General features: G+C 38.5%; 1 pseudogene; it reads right to left on the bottom strand.

The window, feature by feature from the left end:
• Positions 1 to 916: 916 nt before the first annotated feature.
• The window catches only part of LOC109275589 (glutamate decarboxylase 1-like), a 66,875-nt pseudogene continuing 40,475 nt past the window's right edge, over positions 917 to 27,316 (bottom strand).

The following is a 27,316-nucleotide window of genomic DNA, read 5'->3' as shown; positions in this document are numbered from 1 at the left end:
CTGCAATTGATCTTTAAAGACATTAAAAATGGTGTCGCAGAGGGACACCTGGGTGGCTCAGTTGGTTGAGCGTCCGACTTCAGCTCAGGTCATGATCTCTCAGTTCGTGAGTTCAAGCCCCACATTAGCTGGCTGCTCTCAGCTTGTCAGCGCAGAGCCCTCTTCAGATCCTCTGCCCCCCTCTCTCTGCCCCTCCCCTCTTTGCACTCTCTCAAAAATAAATATATTTCTTAAAATGGTGTTGCGTAAAAAAATGAATTAAATTATTGCACAGAAACCTGGTAGACCCACAGTCCCTTCTAAATAAAAAGGCAAGGATCAAAAGGGAGATATCTCAGCCTCTGTCATTCCTGACTCTTGGCTCCAAAATAGAGACCATTTTATTCACCTGATTTGTTTGAAAAGGGGAAAGAAACATGGTGTGTTTCATTTTATTTTTTACAGAGACAGAATACTACCACATGATATTGAAAATGACTTCCATTCAGGAAGTCTTTATCCAATCAATTCAAGCATGTAAATATATGCTAAGGTACGGAATGTCCACAATGGAATGTCTTTCTTTACAAGAGGAGGGATTTCTTTTGTCTTTCTTACTTACTAGTGTGCTGTAAACACCCCAAGAGAAGTAGCTGATATTTGACAGATTTTCAATAGTTTTGATTGAACTAATGAAAATAACAAATATATCAACAAACTTGAATCTATCTATCTATCTATCTATCTATCTATCTATCAATCATCTGTGATCTTCAGTGAACCGGCTTTCCTTTCATCATCTTAGTAGCAAAGGATAAAAGAGAATCAAAAGTTCTAAAAGAGAGGATACATTTGTGGTATTCCTTTCTTGTTATCTTCAGCAAAAGATTTTTTTAAAGTGGCTATTCACACTTGTATTCAAGCTCACACTGAAGTCTCATAAATCCTTTCCAAGCCTTTCAATGGCATCAATAAGATAGTCAACATCTGCTCGTCTGGTGGCAGGGTTGGAAAAGACCATTCGAAAAAAATTTACTTTGTCTCCGCATGGCTGGTAGCTTATCATGGCTGTGGCTTTCTCTATCAACCGTCTTTGGAGCAATCTGTGTGTAAATGTAAATATTATTAAAAGGTGGTTTTATAAGTATATGCCCTCCCACATTCTAGATGGCTACATGACTATCATCAGTTCCAAGTAAACTGCAGGCAATTTAAACTATCAGGGATAATTTTTAAGAAGAGGCTTAGCACAGGAAAAAAAAAAAAAAAACTCTAACATGTTCTATATTCATATTGTGGCTCTCATTACTCCGTGATTGACAATGACCAAACTCATAAAATGATGTGTGCTAGAATGCATTAAAAAAAGGTGGTGTGACATTTTTGCTTACATTTATATGGCAATTCGAATAGAAGTACCTGAGAAAGAGGTGAGATGAAGTAGGAAACGGAAAAATAGTAGCATATTTTGGTATTATGACTTTCATCATTTGAAGGATTATACCACGTCTTGAGTTTTTCTGCAAGGTCACTGTTTTGCAGCAAAGCATAGTTTCTTTGTAAATTGCACAGAAACAAATTCTGTCAGTGTCATTGTCTTGTATGGCTCCTCAGACGACAGCATGCGTGTGGCGGTGGACCACATTAATACACTCTTGCGTTGTTATTATAGGGCAAAGTAGCACTGACAGTCGGGAAAGCCAGAAGAGGGCATTCTCTAACTACTTAACCTGCTCTTCTGCTGGTAACTTCGGCTTCCGCACACAGTTTACTTTTGAAATGCTACAGATGCCATCCGTGACTTAACTTCCCCATAAGTCTAATACACTGGCAGTGCAGAGGCAAACATATATATAATGTTCATGTAATGTCCTTCCCTATTTAATATTTTAATCAAGCAAGATGATCATAAAATAATAGATATTAGTGATTGCAGACAATAATTTAAAGAATCGTCTCATGGTCTCCTCCTTGCCTTCCATCCAGGAGCATGTACAGAGCCCTAGGAGGGTCAGCTGTCTGCTAAACGAGCTGTGTGTACCTCAGGAGCCCACTTGCAAGTCTGTATAAATACGTGCCTCACTAGTTCTCAATCGGTAGTAATTGCCCGAGTGGAAGATCACACATATCTAGAAAAGAAAGAATGAAGAGCTTCACTTAATACCTGTCTCAAACTAAAATATTTAAATAAGGGGTATATGAGAAGCAAAAAAAAAAAAAAAAAAAAAAAAAAAACCAAAAAAATATTTATTTTCACTTAGGGCTTACAAGCCCCGTGAGTGCTCTTTTTAAATATTTAATTTTGAGAGATAGGGAGAAGGAGAGGGGCAGACAGAGAGGGAGACAGAGGATCTGAATAGGGTTCCCTGATGACAGCGGAGAGCCCGACGCAGGGTTCAAGCCCATGAACAGTGAGATCATGACCTTAACCAAAGTCAGATGCTTAATTGACAACCCACAAACCCAGGGGAATTTTGATGATATAAAAAGTTGAAGGTCTTGGGGTGCCTGGGTGGCTCAGTCTATTGAGCACCAGACTTGATTTCAGCTCAGGTCAGGATCTCGTGGTCATGGGTTTGAGCCCCACGTTGGGCTCCAAGATGAGCACGGGGCCTGTTTAAGATTCTCTCTCTCTCTGCGTGCCTGGGGGGGCTCAGTCTGTTAAGTGTCCGACTTCAGCTCAGGTCACGATCCCGCGCTTCGTGAGTTCGAGCCCTACGTCGGGCTCTGCGCTGACAGCTCAGAGCTGGAGCCTGCTTCAGATTCCGTGTCTCCCTCCCTCTCTGCCCCACTCCCACTCGTGCTTTGTCTCTTTCTCAAAAATAAATAAACATTAAAGAAAAATCTTTAGAAGATGATCTCTCTCCCTCTCTCTCTGCCCTTCCCCCACTTGCACGTGCTTTCTCTCCGAACAGAAATAAGCATCTTTTTTTTAAAGTTGAAGCCCTTAAACCCTGATATCAGATAGTGTTCAGTTTATCCTAGGGCACCTCACATTAACCCAGGAGAAGTGGTTGTGATGTTAGTATAACTCAAAATAAAACATGCTTATGTGATGTCTGCTTAAGATGGGTTGAAAACTTACAACAAATATATGTGGTAAGTTACATATAATGGTGATCTTCTTCATTTTAACATATATCACTAAAGTAAAGAACAAAATCCCCCTTGTTATGATGTTTGTTTGGATTTGTTTTTTCAGCTATTATCGTTCATTGTTCTCTACTAAAATCTTATTCTTGCTCAGATGACCTTATGATAAGTATCTCAAATTTTATAATACTTCTCCAACTACCTCTTCTGTTGCTGTTAGGAATTGTTATTATTTTTATTCTTGTCTTTTCTCCTACTAAGCTTTCTAGCCAATTTAGGACGGGGATTCTGTCCATTTCGTTTTATACCTCTAACTCCTATTAGAACACCTGACATACATTAACCGATGAATGGATTAAGCAAAGGGTAGGAAACTCAGCCTGTTGCATATTGAGAACTTAATTAATATTTTTCAATTATATAAATTATGACTGGATTAATTTGCAAAATGGCTGATATGTTGAGATTAAGCTCATCTCCATACAAGTATTAAATCAGTGGCTTGGGACCACATGACCACTTATACTAACCAATCAAACTAAGGATGCAGACACAGTATTTAAAAGGCATTATTAAAATTAAAAACAACACACACACACGCATGCGCATGTACCTTTTGGAGTTCTTGATCTCTTTCAAAACCTTCTGGGATGTGGGATGTGTTTAAGTCCTGGTGGGAAATACCAGAAGCAGACACTGGTGAACCTCAGGCTAAACCAAACATAAAGATTTTATAAATATCCTTAAAATTCTACTTAATTCCTTAAGTATTTCAGGGGTATTTTAATGAATTTCATTGTTAATATATTTAAAAATAGTTTTTAAGGGCCCAGTAGACATCAGGCACTAGACAGAGACAACAGAAATCATCACTGTCCTCACAGAGTGCCCAGTCTCTCTCAGATCCTTGCTCTCTTTCTCAAAAAGCCCTCATACCACAATTCTAGATGATTTTCCGATTTAGATCATTCTCACCTGGTCTATCAGTTCTCTCAGAGATCTTCAGTCATCTGTTCCATGATCATTCCTCAAAATATTTTAACTAAACAATGATAGTTCCAGTTTCATATTTGAGAAAGATCCTTTGGGTTGAGATGTGGACAGTGGATTAGAGGAGAGAACAAGTGAAGAGAAAGGAATATTAGATATTAGAATCCTAAACTGTTATAGTAAGTCAGGAGAGAATGGAGAAGACTTCGCTAAAGCAGTGGCTGTGGGGACAGATAGGAGGCTTTTCGTTTCCAAAATCTTTAACAGATGTAATTAACCTCTGCTAGCCCTTCAAGATGAATTCAAGTTTTCCGGCTTCAATGTCTGGACGCCTTTCACATAGATTAAAAATATAAGAATACTTGACTTAAATTTAAGCTCATTTTGGAGAGGAAATAAACTATTAGAGGATGTGTAGTATTGAAAACAAACAGACTTCTTTGCTTCCAATTTCCACTTAAGACTGCAAGAGACTCACAGAAATTAAGATCATAGTTTTGTCAGAGGGAGACAATTTTGAAGACAGACCAAGCACGTTTGTTTCTAAACATTTGCTCTTACTCGCATGGCTTCAAGCCAATGGATGGTTGACTAGGACTTAGAGAGGAAAATGGCCATAATGCTGGCAAAAATCTGTTTTTTCATTAACGTCCCCTTAGTGTATTGATAATAATGATCTACCAAAGATTATCATAATTTAAAGTCCACTTTCTCTCATATCATCTATTGTCCAGAAACCCAACTGCATATTGTAACATACAAGAAAAAAGCTAGGAACAATTACATAACTCTTATTCTGTGCCAGAGAAATCAGAAAAGCAATTATAACCAAATAGTTTTAATTGTCCTAAAAATGAAAATATTGAATATAATCACCAGATAAGTCTTTTGGACCTTTGGCTTGTAAGACATAGAACTTATATGAAAAAGGTTTTAAAACCTAAATGATTTCCATTTAGATAAAACAACATACTTATGATAATCGTTAAGTATACTTTTAAAATGATCTCAGGTAAGATTCAGGTAAGAATACTCAGCAAGAAAAGTATAAATCCATTAAACTATCAAAAACTTTAAAAAAAGGCATCTTTACCTCTGCATCAAACACGAGCTTAAAGTTATCTTTTTTCTTTAAAACCTTGCAAGTTCCATGTGTCAGCTGATCTGTGCCTCAAAGCCACAGGTTCCCTGTAATTAAAAAAAATCAAAATAAAGTTTCCATTCATGTAAATTCCTTTAAGTTACATTGAAATTGATTTACATTAATTAAATGTACTTATTGAAATAAATAATGTGATTATCATCTTCCTACCAGTAGGTGTCCTCCATTATCACTTCCTTTTTATTTCCAGATCATCATCCCACTTTGATGCCCTACTGTCCATGAACTTAAGGCCAGTTACTTAGCTTTCTACACTTCAGTTGCCTAGATCTACAAGTGTTCTCTAAATATTTTGACATGTAATTTTCATCTGTCTACTATGTAGAACAAATTTTAAAAAATGATATGTAATGTAATAAAGAATGGGAAAATACTACAAATAAAGCCCTTGGCATACTTACAGGCAGAATGTATTTAAAAATTAACAGGGGCACCTGGGTGGCTCAGTCGGTTAAGCATCTGACTTCGGCTCAGGTCATGATCTCACGTTCGTGAGACAAAGCCCCTCATCTGGCTCTGTGCTGACATTGTGGAGCCTGCTTGGGATCCTCTCTCTCTCTCTGCCCCTCCTCTGCTCATTCTCTCTCTTTCTCTTTCTCTCTCTTTTTCTCTCTCTCAGAATAAACAAACTCAAAAAAAGTCAACAGCTGTTGAACTTCTGCTCTATCCCAGGCATGTAGTTTAGTGCTTTATACACTTGTTTTAACTTACTCTTAGAAGAACCCTATATAGTGAGCAATCGAGGCACAGAAACCTTGCTAAGTCTGTGTCTCCATCCACCTGCTTGCCTGTGGTTACTTCTGCTTGTCTCGTGGCACTAAGCACTATACAGGGGGTGACTCTCCCACTTATTTTCATCTGAGACCTTATCTCTGAGCCTCAGACATATATATTCAACTGCTTATTCAAATCTCCACTGAGATGACTAATGAACTTCTCAAAATGACATGTCAACTCCTGATCTTTCTACGCAATTTTGTTTCTCCCAAAGTCTTCCCAGTCTCAATAATATGTCAATTTGATCTTCTAGTTACTAAGACCCAAAACATTAAAGCTCTCATATCTTTGATCATCCCCTTTTTCTCATACCCCACATCTAATGTTTTGGCAAATTTCATTATGTTTACCTTCAAAATGTAATTAGAATCTAATAAACCTTAACCTACCCACTGCCGCTCTGCCGGCCCAGTCATTCTCTCCCACATTATTCAAATTGCTCCCTCACTCATCTCTTTGCTTTGGTCTTTACACCTACTGCCCAAGTGGAGATGCATTCACAGTTATTCTAGCGGATTCTCAATACATAAGCCTTTGGAATCAGAGCTGGCTTCATGGGCTTACAACCTGTGCAGTCACCCAGGCTCTACACTCCAGAAGGGTTTGGCGTTTAATTTAATTCTCCGCTATTGCTGTCCTGAAATTCTTTAACATTTTACCTTGGACTTGTATTTGTAAGTAAAGTAAGTCAAGGGTCCCTAAGGAGACAATGGGTCGTGCATGTAAGCTAAGGAGATACATGGAACTTCCCTGTCTGCCATCCCCTTCACGCACAGCATTTGCAATGTTCCATGAGCACAGAACCCCACTGGTCCTATGGTATGTGGGAGCTCTGGGACTCTCGATGCAAGTACAAGGTAAACACAACTGAGTAAAAGGGGGTGCTAAGAGCCCCAAGAGGCCACACTTTATGTTGAAACCAAAACTTGCTTCCCGCAGAATTTGTTTCTTTCACTCCTTGTCCTTTTCGATGCCTTCAGTGCCTTTCTCTACAGCAAATATATATGTATATTGTGTGTAATATGTACATATGTATAATATGTATATTTATATATACACATATATGTAACAAATTTAATTATATGAATATGTAGTTAGAACCAACAACTCTCACAATTTTAAGCAAAGATTCATTTGGAAAAGACATTGTTAGCATTTGAAACGTGTAAGAATAGGAATGATTAAGTATCAATGGGCTAATTTCTTGTGATAACCACTTCATCATCTGATATTATGCAAGAGATTTTTCGCGGAGGGCCGTTTGGTTCAGGGGAAAGCTATAAACAGTTCAAAAGGAGAGAAGAAAACCTTGCAGAAAAGTTAATAGAAATTATTGATGAAGAATGTTCCTACTTCTCAAAAAAATTAAAAATTTTTTAATGTTTATTTTTGAGAGAGATAGAGACAGAGCATAAGCAGAGGAGGGGCAGAGAGAGAGGGAGACAGAATCCGAAGCAAGCTCCAGGTTCCAGCTGTCAGCACAGAGCCCGATGCGGGGCTGGAACTCACGAACCGTGAGATCATGACCTGAGCCGAAGTCGGACGCTTAACCCACTGAGCCACCCAGGCGCCCCTAAAATTGTTTTTTATGTTTGCTTATTATTTTGGAGAGAGAGAGGAAGAGCATGAGCAGGGGATGGGCAGAGAGAGACACACACACAGAATCGGAAGCAGACTCCAGGCTCTGAGCCTGACGCAGGGTGCGAACCCATGAGCCATGAGATCATGACCCAAGCCGAAGTCAGATGCTCAACTGACTGAGTCACCCAGGTGCCCCTCCTACTTTTGATTCTGAAGAAATGGGCCCAGGATCACTGAAGTGGTTGCCATAGTGTTTACTAATCTCCAAGAATTTTCCATTTAGAACTTTTGGTGGCAATCATGCATATTGAATGGACATTAAAAAATATCATGGTATGTGTCCATATTGCAAATGCATCTTTAAGTTCTGTAAAAAAAAATCTGCAAAGATTGAATATTAAAGACAATGGCAGGGGCGCCTGGGTGGCTCAGTTGGTTAAGTATCTGACTTTGGCTCAGGTCATGGTCTCATGGTTTGTGAGTTCAAGCCCCATGTCGGGCTCTCTGCTGTCAGCACAGAGCCTGGAGCCTGCTTGGGATTCTGTGTCTCCCTCTCTCTCTCTGCCCCTGCCCTGCTCACACTATGTCTCTGTCTCTCAAAAAGTGAATAAACATTAAAATAATAATAATAATAATAATAATAATAATAATAAAAGACAATGGCACTTCTAGTTTAAGTTTGATTGGATTCTGTTAGCCCACGTTCTCCAAAATGCAGACATCATGAAGAGATTAAAGGTGCCAGGATTTGACTAGTGAAAATACCTGTGTGGAAGACAGTAGGAAAATTCAGAAAGGGCACCGGGAGGCCTTGCACTAAGTTAGCTGTCGGAAGAGTCTTGTGCTTCTCAGGAATGGAATGAATGCCTTAGAATCCCTGACATGCTGTCACTGGCTGGGAGAAAACTTTGGAAAACAGCCCCAGGGCAGATGTAATTATGAATTTAAGAGAAGCAGATGGGGCTTTTGGACAATTAATCTCCCGATAGCATTCTCCTGGCCAAAACACATTGATTTTATGAATCCAAAACCAGACCAACCCATGTAGAAAATCCATGTAAAAAGAAGCTTTCACATTATGTTTGCTTTTGCACATATAGTCAACGTCTGTAGAATCTTATTATATGATTTTCTTCTTATTTTTATAAATTATCACAGAGTTTTATGTAATTAATTTTACTTACACAAAATATGAATTTCATGAACTATGGTTCCTCTTTCTACCACCAATGAAGTATCCATTGTGTAATTAGAGCAAAGGAGGACAAAACAGAATTTTTCAGACTTGCAAGTCAACTCGTCCCTTTCAAACCTGCCATGGATATTTCCCGAACTTGATTACCAGTGTGAGACATGTTTTCTTGTTGGAAAAGCATGTCCATTCCAGTGTATACTGAGTTTTATGTAATCATCTGCTCCCATTGAAAGGGTAATAAAAGCTTTCTTATCTCTCCAGGAGTCAAATGCTCTCATTCTGGGGCTGAATGGCATAGACTCTTTCCAACACCGAAAGAAGATTCCATAACATTCAGGAGTAGACATAAACTCTCTTTCCTTTCCTTTCTCTCTCTCCCTCCCTTCCTCTCTCTCAGAGTGGGTATGCCAGCTCACGTGTAAGATTCCAGTTGCCTGACTGCAGGATCCCTCTCCTGGGAAGTAAATCTCCTTTGCACATGTAGGGTGATGTGCCATGGCCTCACCATGTTGTCCTGAGGTGGAAACAGGGTGTGGGAACCTGACACTGAGATATTCTCTAAGTAAACAGTTGATCTCCCTCTGACTGGGAAACCTTGTGTTTACAGGAAGGATGAAGGAAATAAATACGAATACTAAAAATTCATTGGTCATGTCTATTTTATAGAGGGCCAAAGGAGATGGTTCAAGTACACAATTCTCCGATGGTCTGGCTCAATCCAGGCCAAAGGAGCTTATCTGTGCCTCTTGAACTGCATGTCTTAGGCCATTTGTGGGTAATAGAACCAGTTAAGTGGGTCACACCAGCTTTTCTTTCAACGAGATAGAGTGAAATAGAAAACATTAGAGGATATCATATATGAGAAGGTGTTTTTCCGAAACTTGTTTTAATTATGTGTCTGTGAACATGTTATTGGGCCACAACATAAAATGTATTTCTTAGCGTGGATTGTGTTAAAAAGTTTGAATGCCACTTCTTTACTTTATAAAGGAATAGATACACTATATGATCCTTTGCATAATCCCTTAAATATATCATTTTTTAAAAGTTGTGATACATATTGAGCATTTGTGACTTCAAGAATAGACCTGATAGCAAATATCTACGTGTATGTGCCCATTTAAGCTAAGCCACCGTATATGCTGTGATGGACAGCTAAGCTATGGAAGAACTGGCAACCTCTTACAGAGTTCAGGAAGTTCATGAAAATATTTATATAAATAAAATCTTTACCGAATCAGATTGAGGGATATTTGGATTATCGGTGCCTGGGAGATCGACACAAAATTTGGAGCTTTGTGTTTGTTAAAATTTGACCTTGGAATATTTTTTAAAGCAAGTTTAACAAAATTTCCAAATTGGCTATTTAAAAATCTTCAGGAAAAGAACTTACAGAATGCATATCTTTGAATAATAAAAATTACTGGTGAAACTCCCAAGACGAACTAATGACTGAGTGTCTCCCTGAGTTACTGGTAATCTTGAGTCAGAGTGTTGACTAGACGTCAGGTCATTGCTGGGTGACTTGTACAAAAAGTGGTGTCTCTGGTTTTGTGGTAGTATATTTCTGACCGAAAACCAAAACCAAAACCAAAACAACACCTTCAAATTAAGTAGAAGGGGTTGGTAAGATATTATAGGTGATGGTAGTTCACGTCAAAGCTTTCACCTACAAAGAACCCAGTGTCCATCTTTCTATGGGGCACTGGGACTGGAATGATAGAAATAGCTTCTAAAAGCATGCCAATTATTTAAATTAAAGCTTATAAACAAAGGGCAGGAGAAAGGCACAGAACACGTCCTGCTGTTGTTATCATCTTTGGAGAGACTATCTGCTGACCTTGACTATAAGGTAGATTGTACGTCTGTGTGATAAATAAGGGTTCACCTCTAAGAATCTATATTGACTTCAAGTTCACTTGACTATTAACACTTCCAATTAGTAGAGGGGGAAAAAAGTTTGTTTTTTTTTTTAAAGTTGTGGACAAGTTTATATTCCTGATAGATTTTTATTCCCATGGTTTGGTAGAGCGTATAATAATGATGGAACATACCAAATTTTTTTCCACCCCCATTAGAATTTATACCTGAGAAGCCAAGCTTGTCATCTGCAGTTAGAAATACAGCGCTTTTCTTGAGAGATGTGTGGAAAAATACAAAACTTTGGAAAAGACACCCAAATAGAACTCTAAAAAAAAAAAAAGGAATAGTCTATACTCTTCATCCAAATGAACAGGACCTAATACAAGGTATGACAAACTCCTACCTTTGCTTTCCACATCAACCATAGCTTAAAGACATCAACATGTCGGCCACGCTGAATAGTTTTATCCCCAGTGTCAAAGTCAACATTGTAGAGTTTATCTGGCTGGAAAAGATAAGCAGCGTGCATCTCGTTGCATGCTTCCAGAAGACCCTAAAAAAGGAGTAATATGTCTACATGTAGGTTATATACCTCTCAGTAAGAAACCACCATTATTTATTTCAATTACATGCACTTTGTGTTACCTTCGTTTTTTTAATTTTATTTTTTAAATTGTATAAAGTTTTTGTGTCTTGACTCCAGTATACTTAACATACAGTGTTCTATTGGTTTCAGGTGTAGAAGACAGTGACCCAACAATTCTATACATTACTCAGTGTGTGCACTTTTAAATAGGATTTTGTCTATTTTATATAAAAAAAATATGTTACTGTTCTAGGATTTTGGTATATCCTGTTGTTCTTTGGGTTTATCTGGAACAAGTGGTATAATTGGATTAACACAAAATTTATCCATTTTTCTTTAACTTTTCTCAAAGGCCTCGATGTTTTGCTCTTTTGAGATTATTTCCTATTATTACGTCTTAATGAGAATTGAGGGCCTCGTTCACTTGAACGAAACTATCCCATGAATCAGCCGATAGGTGTCAGTCAGCACACTGCCCTGTTAGTCTCAGTAGGTAGAGAATAAAGTAATCCACTCACTTAATTTTGTGCTTCTCACATAAAAGATGTTGAAAATGTTCCTCTTTGGTGTTGAAGGATGGAGAAACATTTGCTGCGGATGGCTAAGAAGTAATCACTAGAGCAAAGAAATGTTTCCCGTCACCCAGCAAAGAGAGGCTTTGCTCAAAGGGTATGTGTTGGAACAGCACAAGCGAGGCTAAATCTGTGTGCACTGACAGGGGACCGTTTAAAGGTACATCAAGCGTAACTTCTGTGTAAGAAGCAAATAACAATAGATTTATTATGTGTTTGTTACATACTGGGCACTTCACAAATATCACATCATTTGAGCCTCACAGAAAACTCATAGCATGGGTCCTATTGTTGTATCAATTTTATAGATCGAGGAAACTGATACTTTAACATATTAAGCAATTTTTAAGGTCATATATCCAAATAGTGATGAATCTGGGATCTGACAAAAGGGCAATTTCTCTGGAAGTTGGTGGAAACCCAACTTCAAAGGAGAACTCTCACACTTTTTTTGTTGTTTTTCTCTTTCCTTAGAATAGGCTTGTGGATCTAGGGAAAGGAGCACAATGTGATGGTAAAAATTGAAGTATTTGGGGGAAAAGGAATAGAAATGATACCTTAAAAAAGAGTACATTGTGTTTTTATATCCTAAGTGTCCTACTTACGCATGTAAATATTTTCTCTCTAGTCTACTTCAAACTCCCCTTTCAATGTTATGTTTGGCAAGAGTTGGAAACTATTTAAAATACTTTATAGATTTATATGAACAATATGGGAAAAAATTTTAAAAAAACTTTAAAACCGTATAATCAATATTTAAGTTTTATCTATTCTGATGTGACGATTAAGCTATAGTTAGTCATATTTACCTACAATCTGACACGCGCTGCCAGGTCAGTGGGTGTGAGGTAAGCAAGGGTGAAAATCCTCTACCCCGCTGACTTTACAATCTGGGTTGCAGGAGGTTGGGTGGGGTAAGGGCAGAGTTAGGTACTAAACACAATGGGGCATATGTGAATGTGAAGTTGTACCCAGGATAAATGCTATGGAGGAGTTTCAGGGTGTTACAAGAGAATATTCTAATATTCTACGGATCAAGGATTTCACTTAGTCTGAAGGTCTAGGAAGTGAAGTCTTTAGGGTAAAAGTCATTTTTGAGTTCAGTAAGAGCTAAACAAGAAAGATGTTGGGGGAGGGTGTGGGAGACATAAGCAGAGCCAGACCCTGATAGACAGAAGGAAAAACTCATGCCAAGGTCATATGTGAGAAGCTGCATGGCTGCATGACTCCTTCTTGGAAGTAAGGGCAAGTCAAAGGATCTCAAGGGCAAAAAGCAGAGGAAAGCAGAAGGTGAATGGGAGAGCAGAGAAGGGTATGTACCACCCAGGCCTTGGGGATCATGTCAGGGATTTTAATCCCATCCAAAAAGCAATGAGAAGCCACTGAATGAGTTTCAATTTTGCACCGTGAAAATGTCCTTATGAATGAAAGAGACTGACATGATTAGCACTTCATTTCTAAACAAATGGCATTGCCTTCCCCTTCAACAATGAAGTAAAAGATATTGGAAATTAGTTTTAATTGTATTTTATGTACAATTACAGCAAAATATATATACTTATAGTGTCTGTAGGTGCCTTTTCAGCATCAGAAAATGTATTCATTAATATTGAATATACTTGGTTTACACTGCTCACTAAGGCATGAGTCAAAATGGCGTTACGTACAACCTGAGACACTCAAATGGTTTAAAAGATAAAAATCAAATGCCCCTCTTAATTTAAAGCTACACTAAAATAGGCTTATTTTCCAGCAATGACCTTAAAAACAGTAAAAGCTGAGTAGTTTGGGGGTTCTGCTCTACCTCTAGCGACCATCTATCTATCTTCAGGAAAAGACAAAAAAGAAGTATAAAACAAGAAAACAACAACTTAACTTCTCTGAGGAACACACAACATGTAATAATAGAATAAAATGGATTATTTCAACATACTCACTATGGGTGGAGAAATCAGGGAAGACTGAAAAATATTGGTATTTGAGTCCTAAACATAAAGGTATCAGAAATCTGAACGTTGAAAACATACCTGTTAGCGGTAGGAAGGGGGAGCAAACTCAGACACGTCTTAAAGAAGACATATGCAAGGCAAACTAGAATTTCCAGGTACTGGACACTCAGGAGTGGACAGGAAGGAGTAGCCTGTTAATCTGCAGGCTTCAAACATGGGTGAGCTGCCATTTTATTGATGGGATATTGAAGGAATATTCTTGCCATGTGGCCAGCTGAACAGAATCTAAAGCAGAGCTAAAAGTTCCAGTCTGCGTTGCTGAGAACCTTCTAGGCTAGGAGACAGTGAAGATTCTCTCCGAAGAGACAAAGTGGGCGCTGAGTACTCAAGGGTGAGTGAGTTTCTTAAATTCCACTTATGAGTGAAATTTGTCTTTCTCTGACTTCTTTGCTTAGCATAATACTCTCTAGTTCCGTCTCTGTCGTTGCAAATGGCAAGATTTCATCCTTCTTTATGCTTGAGAGAGAGGCAAACCAAGAAACAGACTTAACTATAGAGAAAAACTGACGGTTACCAGAGAGGAAGTGGGGGGGAGGGACGGGTTAAATAGGTGATGGGCCACATTTGTGATAAGCGCCGGCTGTTGTATGAAGTGTTGAATCACTATATTGCACACTAATTGAAACTAATATTACACTGTATGTTAACTCACTGGAATTTAAATACTTTTGAAAACCAAATAAAAATAAATTAAAAAAAATAAAAAGTGAAGCGTGCTAGTGAAGGCGGTTTGTAATAGGAACACAGACACTTTTTTTTGTTTTTTAATCCAAACTCTTTGAATTGCTTGTGAGTCAGGGCGAAAGAAAACAAAGTTATAAATGAAACTACATAAAATGCATTTGCATTTCTGACAACTACATGGAGATAAGGATTCCCAGGTTGAATTTTATAATTGTATCTCTCCTTGGAGGAGATCATGGGCTTATCTCTTTGTGTTGCCTTGCATTTACTATTGATGGAGATAAAATGCAAAAACATATTAGCAGAAAATCATGTCATGCAACCCATAAATTTCTATGCTGAAAATGTATTGCAGTTACTCATCGTTCTCTACATTTAAAATGAGCCATATTTCTGGCCCTATAATCCGAGACGCCAAATGGGCCAGTGGGCCAAATTTGATCCCTAAGAGATATTTTGTTTGTTCAAGGCATTTTTAATAAGCGGGGCATGAATGATCAAGTCTTCTATAGACCTCATCACTGTCCATTGTGTCGGCCCGGATCTTATCCACACACTGGGTTACCACCTGTGTTTACAACTCTGGTTTTGTGGCACCTCCATTACCCGCTGGCTGCTACTTAAAGATTAAGGGGGAAGGATCCGTTTTCTGTAGTAGGGCAAATTGTGCTGCACTGTGTTAATTCGGTGAGGCCATAATTATTTTGGTTTTAAACATTCACAGCGAAGCTAGTCATTACCAAGATATCCATGATAGCTCTACTTAAAAATAGAAAGCATTTACTTTTTCCCCGGATCAGGATAGCAGAGCGCTGAAGGGGGACGCCCATGAGTTTATGTGGATTCCAGGTCACAGAGTGGGCCCTAGGTGATAAAACAGCTCCAATTAGTGCTTAGAGTCTAATGAAAGAGAACAGAATCCTGCATATGTTATTTTGATTTTCACAAAAAATGGTGCGGGTCTCACCTTTCAATGCCACTGAGTTTATGGGAGTGGTTTCTGGACAACAGCAATCCACCCCACCCCCCCCCCAAGCTGCCTACAGATACAAAGGATATGTGTTCTTATATTACTTATTTCTTTTTAAATAGCATCAGTGGCTTTTTCCCATGTTAAATTTATTTCAAAGGTTGATGAAGCTCTAATTGCTATGTTAGATAATTATAAACTTGGCTATCATTATGTTACTTATAAGAACAATGCACTTTAAAATTTCCTCTTATGAATTATCGTTGTCTATTCGTGACATAGGAAAGTTTGAGGTTTCTAATGAGTTCCAACACCTTCTGTATAATTTCCAGAGACAGATAAGAAAAGTTGGCATCGAATTTGGCAAGACCACAGAAAAATGAACAAATCTACCATACTGTGTCACTTTAAATTTGTCCACCTCTCATCAAAGCCAAAGAAAGGTTTGCCCCAAATCATTGAACGAAGTCAACAGCATCAAAAATTGTGATTTCCTTAGGATGCCTAGGTGGGTCAGTTGTTTAAGAATCCAAATCTTGATTTTTGCTCAGGTCATGATCTCACAGTTGATGAGTTGGAGCCCTGTGTCAGGTTCTTTGCTGTCAGTGGGGAGCCTGCTTGGGATTCTCTGTCTCCCTCTCTCTCTCTCTCTGCCCCTCCCCCACTTGTTCTCTCAAAAATAAATAAGTAAACTTTTAAAAAATTGTGATTTCCTTAGTAGGTATTAATTTAAAAATGTTTATTCAGAGTAATGGGCTAAACCTTCTTTTGATTTGAAGTCAGCTTTAGGGGTGCCTGGGTGGCTCACTCGGTTGAGCAACTGACTTCGTCTCAGGTCGTGATCTCACAGTTCGTGAGTTTGAGCCCCATGTCGGGCTCTGTGCTGACAGCTCAGAGCCTAGAGCCGACCTCAGATTCTGTGTCTCTCCCTCTCTCTACCCCTCCCCTGCTCACGCTCTGTGTCTCTCTGTCTGTCAATGATAAATAAACGTTAAAAACAAATTTTTAATCAGGTTTAACTATTTCTTCAAAACAATGTTTTAAATTGTAGGTTGAATATTGATAGGGGTCTGGACTCTTTTCAAACACTTGATACATTTGTGGTCTTTCCATACTTAGGTATTAAGTCTCTTTGAATCATTATAAAAATTAGTTTCCAGAGAAGTTTTCATCTTACCTGCAATGCTAATTAAACGATTTTAAGGATTGTTCATAGGATACATTTTCTCAAGGGGAAATTATGGGCCAGACGGAAGGAAGGGACTTACATCCATGTGCATCCAGAGTCTGTGCGCCTCGCAAATATCCGTGGAGAGGGTCAAAGGCCCCGAACACTGTGCTGCCAGCGGAGGCGGTGACACAAAAGGGAATGTGGCCCTGGTGATGACAGAAGCTGAATCCTTGGTCTCAGGAGGTCCACAGAAATCCTACCATTACATCACCATCAGGGCATCAGGAAGCGGGATGGCTTGGACCGAAACACTAAGTATCTAATCATTTCAAACACCCCGAGGTACTTCCAGTACTGGGGAAAGTAGTGAAACTGTGAGATGAACTCAGATCACTGCCTCTGAGTGTCATTTACTATTATTTCTCTCCAAATTTGTCTTCACAAAATAATACCACAAAAATAGACGTGACCCAATTCCTTTACTTAGTCCTGATAACTTTTCATTTGATATTTGACAGAAAACTATTAGAGAAATATTGCCATGTTACTTGTTTCACTTTAATTTTATAAAGAATTCCCTAGGGTGTCTGGGTGGCTCAGTCAGTTAAGCCTCTGACTCTTGATTTTGACTCAGGTCATGGTCCCTTTGTTTGTGGGATTGAGCCCCTCATTGGGCTCTGTGCTGACAGCACAGAGCCTGCTTTGGATTCTCTCCCACCCTCTCTCTCTGCCTCCTCCTCTGCTCATGTTCTCGCTCTCAAAATAAATAAACATTAAAAAAAAAAAAAAAAAAAGAATTTCCTGGGCACCTGGGTGGCTCAGTCAGTCAAGCGTCTGACCCTGGCTCAGCTCATGATCTCATGGTTCGGTCGGGCCCAGTGCTGACAGCTCAGAGCCTGGCACCTGCTTCAGATTCTGTGTCTCCCAATCTCTCTCTGCCCCTCTACCACTCATGCTCTATCTCTCTCAAAAATAAATAAACATTAAAAAAAATTTTTTTTTTAATTTCCTTCATTTAGGGATTATTTACTTCTTTCAGCGATTACCTTACCAGTTGTTTTCTGCTAATGAAAATAGGTAAAGAAAATAAAAATGCATTTGCACGTTAAGTATGGAGCTGTAGATAGAACCTACCTTTTTCTTAGCTTGTACTATATTTTTCTCTAACTCAGCTGGAATCATCTTTCCCCTTAAACATACAAATATATGTCGATTTATTATGAGCAAATAAACCAATTCTACCAATGAGAAGAATAAATGATATGCAAGGCTAAAATAATTAGTTTTTAGTGAGGTATTTATATGTGAGTAAACAGATATTCGGTAAATGTTCAGTCCCAAAAAACCAATGTTAAATATCATGTTGAATTAAAGAATGCTTGGCGGGGCACCCGGGTGACTCAGTTGGTTGGGCATCTGACTTCAGCTCATGTCATGATCTCATGCTTGTGGGTTCAAGCCCTACATCGGGCTCTCTGCTGTTAGCACAGGGCCTGATTTGGATCCTCTGCCCTCCCCTCTCTCTCTGCCCCTCCCCTGCTTGCACTCTGTCTCTGTCTCTCTCAAAAAATAAATAAACATTAAATTAAAAAAAAAATAGCCATTGTTCCAAACAACAAAACATTTTTGTCTATCAGAATTTTCAATTATAAAGGTATTGATAATATTCACATTGATAATATGCAGATAAGAGTATCAATTGACTCTAAAATGTTTGAAAAGCAAATGAAAAATTTTATGAAATTGTAAATGCAGATGTTCTTTGAACCAATAATTCAGTTTCTAGGAATTCATGTGAGATATTCAAACACAGACTCTCAAATATATTTATATAATCATATTAATTTAATCATTGTTCTTACATATTAAAATCTAGGGGGAAACCCTTAAATTTCTTTAAAAATAAGATTTATAAAATTATTTTACATACATAAAATGGAAAACTCCAAAGTTATTGAAAAGAGAATAAGGAAAGGGATTAGATTTCTAAGACAGGGGCACCTGGGTGGCTCAGTTATTTAAGTGTCCGACTTCAGTTCAGGTCATGGTCTCATGGTTTGTGAGCTCGAGCCCCGCATCGGGCTCTGTGCTGACAGCTGAGAGCCTGAAGCCTGCTTCGGATTCTGTGTCTCCTTCTCTCTGTGTCCCTCCCCACTTGTGCTCGCTCGCTCGCTCTCTCTTTCTCTCTCTCTCTCAAAAATATATAAACATTAAAAAAAATTTTTTTAAGATTTATAACACATTCCCAAACCAAAAAAAAAAAAAAAAAAATTAAAGCAAGTTACAGAACACAACATAGAATTGATGTATGAATAAGTTTGACATCCATAAAAATGATCTTCCAGAATATATGCAATATTTGTAATATTATTTATGTTTTAAGGTGGTATTCAAAGAAAATGTAAATGTATTTTTGCTTTGTAGATTGCTAAGGCAGTTGAATTTTTATCTACAAACATTACTATATTTTTATGTTTATTTATAGTACACATAATTCAATATACTTAAAACAGGGAAGATATGTGACAGTCCCACTTGTATAGACTATATTTAGTAAAGAAATTTTAAGAGTAGGATAAGATGACTTTGGTGCTTCTTTCATAATTGCTGCAGTTAAAATTTATTAAAACTAACCTGGGGGGGGGGTGGAAACTAACCTGGGGGAGTATTCTTGCTAAAAATTGGAATAGGAAACCTATAGATTATTCTTTAATCTGTGAAGCATAATGACAATAATAAATTTTTGAGAACGTGTTAGAAACATACCTTTCATCACATTTTACTTCAATTACGTTGTCAGTTCCAATACCAAGAATAGCTGCAGCTTTTTTTACTGAATAATGACCCTTGGGCAAAAATGGAAATAGGAAAGGTATTAACTTCTCTGCATTAAATGATCATTTACACTAGAGCATTTGGGGGCTTATACACATAGCTTTGAATGAGTTTGTGCATATATACACGTATATACACACGTACAGGTCTCAAGGCGTATTTCCAGACCCTGGTCTTGACAGTTTTTCAGGTGAAGAAGGTTGTGACGCCTCTTTGAGAAGGCACGAGCACAGAACACACTTTACAGGCAGTGGGAGTTTGAATATGCTAGTTCTCCATATACATAAAAAATCATGTCCGATACAGATCTAGTGTTAATATTCTCCAGTAATAAAAACCTTACGTGTTCCAGATAGCTGTACCTGTTGCATTGCAGACCTTTTTTTAAGGCGTGAGGCTTGGAGAAATGCCTTGATTCTTCTGATGCCTGGAACTCTTGATTTTGACTTTGCCACCAACTTTATAATTTCTTGCCTTCTAGGTAACTGCTATTTCCCTGCATCATTCTGCCTGATGTAAGGTATCAGCAGCTCAGATACAAACTTGGACCTGGTTGTTTTTAGCTGCCAGGAAAAGACTAGATATATGAAAGGAAAAAAATGCGCAAACGTAAAACCCTAACTCAGTTTCATTTCAACAGAGAATGCACCAATTAAATAGGAAATGATGTTTTTTACATCTACATTATGGAGTTTCGGCATATTTACTCATTATATATAAAAATTATGTCAAATGATGAAAAAGGCATTTGCAAACAAGCATCTTAAGTTACATTAAGTTTTATAGTAATATCATTAAATATGCATCAGTGGTCTCCAACTTGATAATATGCATATATACAATGCCAGTTTGAATTTGGTCATAGAAGCATATTGCAAACACAGAAACATTTCAAAGAAAACCCTGTGTTTCCAGGTACTTTTAGGTAGAATTCTCAAAGTGGGACTACTATTACATTTTAATCTCACAACTGTTGCTAGGCAGAAAAGAAAAAAGCAACCAGATTTATTAAAGGGATGAATCAATTTGTTTTTAAAGGAGCACAAGATTGGAACATTAAAACCAAAGGAGACATCAGTGGATACATTGTCAATATCTGAAACATTTGGCTGAGGTCCTGGTCTACAAAAATGAGCCTTTCTTTTTTACTAATTCCTTTGACCCTCACTGGAAAAATAAGATATCAATCACATTCTTGTTCTCTTCATTCAATGATAAAGGGAATCACTAAATCAAGTCTTTAAAATTTTCATAGTTTGATTTTTTTCTTGGTAAAGATAGCAGAATGCTTTATATTTATAATCACATTTTTGTTAGTTTCTCATATTTTGAAATTAAATTTTAATCTTGAATTATCTGCACCATTATAGGCTAGAGCCCATGTTGACAGAAAGTTGTTTTTTAGTCTTTCCAATATCAATAGGCAGACACAGATACAGAGATTACTGAATCTCTATAATGTTAGAGCGAAGCTAATATTCTCCATCTTTCAGTAACTTTACAGTTTACCTCAGAAGATTCTTAAAAGATGGAAGAATCTAGACTTGATACTTACTTGTTCAGAAACAAATAACACACAACACGGAAGTGCGGTCATGCCTTGTCTTTTTATCTCTGGATATTGCTTATAACGAGCTACTAATATACCATAGAGGTTAGAGATACTTCCTCCTAGAAGAGAAATAGTGATTGTTAACCCAATTTCAAAAATCAGAAATGGTTACTAAAATCATGACAACTTGAGTGCTTTCTGAAACTAAAGTGTTGCCAAATCACTAACGTGATTTCAAGAATATCTTTCCTTAAACGTGTTGAGAGAAATATCACACAATTCATAACTTTTAGATTTGTGGAAATTTTGCTGGCAACTGTAGCTAACACAATGACTTATGAATCTCTTAAAAATAATAGCATTAGTTCAAATATACTTTGAGCGTCTCTGAATATATGTTTCATTTAGCTCAGAAAAATGATGTCTTGCTTTTTCTTACCAGGTGCAAATATTCCGTCTGCTTCTGTTTCTCCCCAGCCGATAATTCCATACATTTTCTTAAGAAGAATCGTCTCCATGATAGTAAATACCGGAGCTATTTCATATGTAAACCTATATTACATATATAGAAATTCGACTGTGAATTATATAAAATGGAAAAGGATAAATAAAGTCATGTGCTAGATAAGGTTATATACAATTTTTTGTATTCTATAGCAGACTGTACAAGAAATAGTTACAATTTGTATGCTTCAAATCACCCCTTCCAGATTAAGAGTATATTAGTGCTACAAAGAAAGGATCATGGATTCCATTGTATTGTGCAGTAGCTGGGAATTTCTCTCCCACTAAAAGGAATTTTGAATATATACATTACTGTTAGAGCCAGAAAATGCCCACTTATAGATAGATAGATAGATAGATAGATAGATAGATAGATAGATATGGCAAGTTAAAAAGAGATCTAGAGCTACAGTGTTTTGCAGAACATGAAATAGATAGAAAAAAGCCTTTTCTCAAAAAGATTTTCTGGGGAAATCTTTTCTGGGAAAATATTTTCTACCTAAGAATTGTACTTTGGGCAAGCACACCAAAAAAAAGGGGGGGGGGCTAAAAACTATTCTGTTTTCAGTAACAGCTCGAAGCAAGTAGATAGTTCAAGGCAAGAACAATATGGCCCCATGAACAAGAAGTCAGAGAGCATGACGATGGGGACTCTCCTCTGAGTCACACTGATATTAGAGTCCCTTCCACAAAAAGCAGCAGCTAAGATCAAAAAGAAAGCTGTAAGTTTTTCTCTATACATACCATATACAGTAAGCAATGAGGTACTTATGTTGGTTCTGAAATCAAAGAGTAGCTTCAGTTATTTTCAAGGAATTCTTTTCTTTGTCCTCAAACACCTTTTAAAGACCCTTGTAGGTGTTCTTATATAGAGCTACCAGTCTCAGACTCCATTTATGTGCCATTTCAGATGGTCTCAGCTTGCTCTGTCTCTAAAGCCTTTGGAGAATATTCAGGCCCAGCCATTGCTGTGACCACTTTCACTCAGATACACCCACAGCCCAACAGAGAATCGCCTCCCACCTGCAAGGCAGGCACTGACTTCCAGCCCCAGGGTCTCTTTTTGCATCCAGGCATGCATGACAAGTCATGGAATCTTCTGGGAGTCCCAAGAATGCCCAACCATGGGGAAGTTAACATCCCACAGTGCAGTCCTTTGGCCATAAGAGACCTGGATGACAATCTTTTCTTTCCTCTGTTCCCTACAGATGGACTGCCCTTTGAAGCAGCCATTTATAAGGGCACTACCCCCCAGGAGATGAAGCATTCGCTTCTGCTGATACTTAAGGGGTAGCCAGGTCTATAATTTCCCTCATGTTGCTCTTCAGTCCCGTGCTGACTCCCTTCATCTTCCCTCAACCCCTCTTCTCAGATGGCCCGGCCTAAAAAAAAAGTAGTAACACACAAGCTCTTGCCCAGGGGCTGTGCACAGAGACCCAGGAAGGAAACCCATTGCCTATGGGAATTAAGATTCTAGTTCCAAAAGAAACAAGAAGCAAATCTCACACACTGGTATTTCAACAAGGCTTCATTTCTGCCAGCATTTGCTATGCCAATCTCAACACACACGCACATTGCCTTTCTGATCCTACCTCAGCTCAATGGAGTAGGGCATTATTATTTTCAGACAACAGAGATGCACTAAACCTCCCAGCACTGTAGGTGGTAGAATTAGGGACTGGAATCAGGTTCTCCTTATTTCCACCTCACAGGCTTTATGCTATCCCAGATTAGGGTAAGAGATCTTCATTCATTAAAAATGAAGACACCCTGAAGGTAAAGAAGGCTGTCTGAAATCCTTTCTCTCCCTTTATTATTAACCTCTCTCCTTCCACCTCTCATGTGTTCTTTCTACTCTTTTTCTGCTTCCATCAAGAATCTCTATTTTCTTCACTTAGAGAATGATTAAGTCTCACAACAATGGGATTCTAAACAATGGAGGAAAATGTATAAATTGAGTTTATGTAATAATCTACATAACAAAGAAACATTCTCTCAAAAGATAAAGTTGCTCTTTTTAAAGTTTATTTATTCTGAGAGAGAGTGTGCACACATACGAGAGGGGGAGGAGCAGAGAGAGAGAGAGAGAGAGAGAGAGAGAGAATCCCAAGCAGGCTCAGTGCTGTCAGCACAGAGCCTGATGTGGAGCTCGAACTCACAAATGGTGAAATCATGACCTGAGTCAAAATCAAGAGTCAGACGCTTAACCAACTGAGCCACCCAGGCGCCCCAAGCAATAAATTTTTTTTAAGTAGCATATTACCTTATGCATGTTTTAAGGACCATAATCAAGCAATGAAAATTAAAAATAGCAGTCATTTGTGTAAGCCATTTATGTTTGCATTTCATATCTACAAAATTCTGACTACTACCATGAACTATGCACCATTAAGACCCAAATGATAACTAAACAGTTAAAGCAAGCCTTAGTTGTTCCACATTCTGAAGCAGTCTCTCCTCATAAACATTTAGTTCTTGGTTTTAAAGTTTAAATTCCTACCAGCTCTCCCTTTTGATTGCTAGTTAAATTATATTAACATTTGACACAGACTATTCCTTTCAATTTCATACCCAATCATTTCCCTGTCCTTTTAACCTTGAAAAATATTCCCCTAAAATTAACTTTCCTTCAGAACACATTAGCAGTAGATCTAATTTTTGTATGGACAATAGTTTTATTGTGGCAAAGGTCCAATTATTTTTAACGCTTATCTTTGAGAGAAAGAGAGACAGTGCCAGTGGGGGAGGGACAGAGAGAGAGGGAGACACAGAATGCAATGCAGACTCCAGGCTCTGAGCTGTCAGCACAGAGCCAGATGTGGTGCGCGAACCCATGGACTGTGACACTATGACCTGAACCGAAGCCGGACGCCTAACCAACTGAGCCACCCAGGTCCCCCAAAGATCGAATTTTTAATGAATCACGTTGGAGCTGGATTTAGATTTCCTTTAAAAGTTTACTTTCTTCAGGCTTTGATCAGATTCAGGTTCTAATTTATATTCAGGCAACTTCCCAAATACTTGGGTATGTATCTGGCTACGTGTGCTATGGGCTGTTTGGGGTAGCGTTTCAATGATTCCAACCCCAGAACTGGACTCATTCATGGTCTGCACACTAGTAACCCAGGCTGACCAACTGACCTGTACTACTTACCAGGGAACTCAGATCCTGAGAGTTTCTAGAGGCTGTCCAGAGGACTGAGCAAGTCTCAAACACGTTACCCGGGGAACAGGCAGCGGCTTCTTTGCGTTTCCCTCAGGGTACCAACTATTTGTATTTGTTACGGCAAGCATCGTATCCAGCAAAATGTACAACCTCGATCTTCACTCTTCCTTACGCACGTCTCCGGCTCTCACACTCCTTAGGCCCTGGAGAATACTCACGTGTTGGTATTGGCAGTGGCTGTCAACCATGCCCCGGCAAGTCCGACCACATCTAGCCCACTGGACAGCTGGTTAAAAAAGCGAGGATGTCCTAGATAAAAGACAAAATTACAAATGAGCCAAAATAAAAACATAGGGCTAAAGAGTGGTTCAATTTCAGAGCAGTTTCTCAGTTAACAAGTATTCATCGATCGAGCACACATAAACGGATTATTTCATTCAGTAAATATTGCTGAGAACTATCACGTGCAGGGACAGTGCTCAGCTTTGGGGACACAGTAGTAAACAAGGCACTACCGTGTGGATCTTACTGACCAGTGGAAGAAAAAGGTATTCATCAAATAAATAATGACACAAATGTGTTTAACTGCGATTGTAGAAAGCACAGAAGAAAAGATCAGGATGTTTTAAGACCATTCCCAGGGAGCCTAAGACAATCAGGAGAGCCGGCGAGCTAATCTCTAGGGCAGGCTTCTTGGAGGAAGTGATCTTTCAGGTCAGATCAAAAGTTTGCTTCCAGACAAAGAGTGAAGGAGACCCAATATGGGTATGAAGAGCAGCTTGGGAGAAGTCAAGTCGCTGAGTTGAGAACGAGCTCGTAAGCTTGAGGGTGAGGAACCCATCCTGTGTCTGAAGTAGAAAGACCAAGGGCGGGATGCATAAAACTACCCCAGTGAATGGGGAAGTCACCACCCGAAAGATTAAATAATTTTTTTCTCAAAAGCTGCTTCAGTGTTTTTGGACAAAATATCAGGTCCTTTTTACAAAGAATTTTTGAAGATTTGTATTAATGAAGAACATCAAGGGGCGCCTGGGTGCCTGAGTCGGTTAAGCAAGCACCTGACTCTTGTTTTCAGCTCAGGTCATGGTCTCACAGTTTCATGAGTTCGAGCCCCACATTGGGCTCTGTGCTGACAGGGCGGAGCCTGCTTGGGGTTCTCTCTTTCTCCCTCTCTGTCTGCACAACCCCCCACTCGTGCTGTCTCTGTCTCTCTCGAAAACAAACTTAAAAAAAAAAAAAGAGCATCAAACATTAGATACCAAATTGAACATTCTATATTCAACTCAGTTTAACTTAATCTCTTCCTGGGGAACCTGGGTGGCTCAGTCAGTTACTCATGGGACTCTAGATTTCAACTCAGGTCATGATCTCACGGTTCGTGGGATTGAGCCCCACGTTGGACTCTGTGCTGACAGTGTGGAGTGTGCTTGGGATTCTCTCTCTCCCTCTCTCCCTGACCTCCCCCGACTCACTCTTTCTCTTTTTCTCTCCCGCAAAATAAATACACATTAAAACAAATTAATCTCCTCCTGAGCTCCAAAATAGATTGTTCTTTGCACTTCTTTGACAACATGTCTTAACAATGACCAGCATCACAACTCTTTGTGAGTCACCTTCCCCTCCACTCACTTACCCCTACTTGCGGAGCCCCTATGCCCGCGTAGTTAATTCTAAAAGTAGGGCCTTAATAAATGTTCATTAAATTGGAAGGAATGGAAGGTTTGGAAGTTGGGGCTGTGTTACGAAATGTTTCTTTTTACTATTGACTTTTCCCTTTTTTAGTATCTTTGCTTTTCCTTCTGTGCTTGATACTGGGAAATGCAAACGTGGGGAGAATGGGTCCCTGGAGATTCCTCTGCCTTTGCCTTGCTGGGTAAGGGAAGGATGAAGAACTTGATTTAAAGCTGTCACGGTGCTTCAATTGCCCTGCTATTTTTCAGAACTTCCTTTTGCTATGTTTATTTCTAACTAAAAATTATTTCAACTTCACATTTACACAGTTGAACTCAGTCTTGACACATGCCTTTTATTTCACGATCCTAGGAAGCTTTCTTTTTGTCTTATTTAATAATATTTTTCCAGTTGTAAATATATTACACGTTACAGAAATGCATAGACCAGAAAACATTACATACAGGACAGTAATTTTTATGCATATATGTAGAGAAAATATCTACTTAGCTATCCAAACGCTTACAATATTTATAACACTTGGAAGATATAAGTCAAGAATGTATTTATTATGAACAGGTAGTTTTATACATGTGCATGTATATATGTTCAGTTTCACACAGTTTAAAATACAATTAAATATAATTGAAATCATATTGAGCATATTATTTTGTGTTATGTCTTTTTATTATTTTTGCATTTTTTAAAATGTTTTTATTTAATTTTGAGAGAGAGAGAGAGAGAGACAGAGCGCAAGCAGGGGAGGGCAGGGAGAGAAGGAGACACAGAATCCGAAGCAGGCTCCAGGCTCTGTGCTGACAGCTCAGAGCCCCATGCGGGGCTTGAACTTGTACACCACAAGATCATGGCCTGAGCCAAAGTCAACCGCTTAACTGACTGAGCCACCAAGGCTCCCCATGTGGTATGTCTTTTTGTAATAACTAAAATTCTGTGAG

Source organism: Panthera pardus, unplaced genomic scaffold (assembly GCF_024362965.1).
Source record: "Panthera pardus isolate Hobbes unplaced genomic scaffold, ASM2436296v1 HiC_scaffold_15, whole genome shotgun sequence".
NCBI classification, from domain to species: domain Eukaryota; kingdom Metazoa; phylum Chordata; class Mammalia; order Carnivora; family Felidae; genus Panthera; species Panthera pardus.
The sequence above is the reverse complement of the archived record's forward strand: the minus strand, read 5'-3'. Positions and strand labels throughout refer to the sequence as shown.